The following is a 1,756-nucleotide window of genomic DNA, read 5'->3' as shown; positions in this document are numbered from 1 at the left end:
ACACACACACACACACACACACACACACACACACACACACACACACACACACACACACACAAGCTATATATATAAGCTATAAAGGGAATATATAAGCTTACCACCATCCACAGTTCGTATTCATTAGTTCCTTATTCAAAGCCACGGAAATAGTTCCAGAGTTGCGAGAGAGGCACAAAGCACAAAGCTCTGTCGCGGAACAATGAGAGGCGAAGGGAACGCGGAATAGGAGATAGTGAAAGAGCGAAAGCGAGAGAACTGCAGATTTCATGAAGCCCAAGATAGGCACAATGGTTTAGCTGGCGAGTACATCATCTCTACCTGCCTCCCTCACCGTCCCTCCCTCCCTCCCTCCTCTCTCTCTCTCTCTCTGCCTCTATCCCGTTTTTCTTTCTCTATCTCACTTCCTATGTGTCTCTCGGTCTCTCTGCAATATTCATATGTGTTGAATATATTAATGCGCCGAGAGATATGTAAAGCGTGTGCGCTGGGAAGCGCGCCGTCTCCGTTAGCTGCCGTTTGCTAGCTGCTGTCTGCCTGCCTGCCTGCCTGCCTGCCTGCCTGGCTGGCTGGCTGGTTGGCTGGCTGGCTGGCTGGCTGGTTGGCTGGCTGCAATATTAGTGAAATGTGTCTCGGAGTGCGCCCATGTGCGGCACCGATATTAAACAGCAGCCGTCATTGCCCTCCCGTAACCCGTCTGCCCCATGCGTGTTTCCAGTTTCTATCGGGAATCTCATCGGTTTTCCGATTCCGCATCCCCTCCACTTTCTTCTGGAATTCTTTTTTTTTTCTCTCTTGGTCTCTACTTCCGTTTTTCTGACTTCCCTCGTATCCTCTTAATACATCATCTTTGTAATTCATCGAATAATTCATTGAAGATGCAGAGCTACTGTTATATTTTTTATAATGTACAAATTTAATAGTTGATTTTATTTAAAAGACTCGCCAAAGTAGATACATGTAGTTTAAAATAGTTAAAAAAAAATATATATACATACAGAAATAATACTCTTTAGAGTATTATTATAATAATACGTAAAGTATCAGACGAAAAAGAGAAAAAGTCCATTATAGTACAATTAATTATTATTTACAGATGTTACAGAAAGCCCTTTTAGATTTTCTTTTAAAATAATATATTTTTTAATTTTTCCGAATCAAGTCGTGGCAAATTCGCATTACACATCAATAAGCGAATCTTTGTTTTTAACCTTCATGTATGCAGATATACCGAGATTACTGTGCAAAGTAATTACGACTTCACGGTTTCTTGTGCAACAGCACGCTCCAGTGAGTATTTCGTCTGCTTGAGGATTCAATTTCAGTTTCGGTGGAATTTATTTTTTACGCGATCACATTTGTTTTTTGTGACATCACATTTTTTTTCTTCAAGAATTTATCATAGCAATGAATGGAATAAAAGTGAACGGATCTAGCAGCTGAGTAATTAAAACGAGAAGTTTAGATTGTGTTTCATTTTTTGCGAAAGAAAGAAAGAGGTACAAGATTTTCGCTGATATTTCCGAAGGAAGGAGACACGTTATTGTAGCTCTATTTCAACCATGCGTCAGTCCGCTTTTACAATTTTTTTACTAGAGAGATGAATACAACTGGAAGAGAATGCTAGCGAGTTGAAGCCGTGCAAGAGAAAAGGGGATAGTAGAAGGGGTGGTTTCGCGATGTAGCAATACGATGCAGTACGGTATAATCGGTAGTATCAGCACATGAGCACACGCCAACTTTCTCTCTCTCTCTC

General features: G+C 41.0%; 1 protein-coding gene across 1 annotated transcript in view; it reads left to right on the top strand.

The window, feature by feature from the left end:
- LOC105618389 (homeobox protein homothorax-like) overlaps positions 1-1,756 on the top strand; it is a 307,252-nt gene that overhangs the window by 9,273 nt on the left and 296,223 nt on the right. The gene's annotated exons all lie outside the window — the stretch shown is intronic.

This window comes from Atta cephalotes, assembly GCF_000143395.1.
Source record: "Atta cephalotes unplaced genomic scaffold scaffold00016, whole genome shotgun sequence".
Classification (NCBI taxonomy): domain Eukaryota; kingdom Metazoa; phylum Arthropoda; class Insecta; order Hymenoptera; family Formicidae; genus Atta; species Atta cephalotes.
This window is presented reverse-complemented; position numbering and strand designations above follow the sequence as displayed.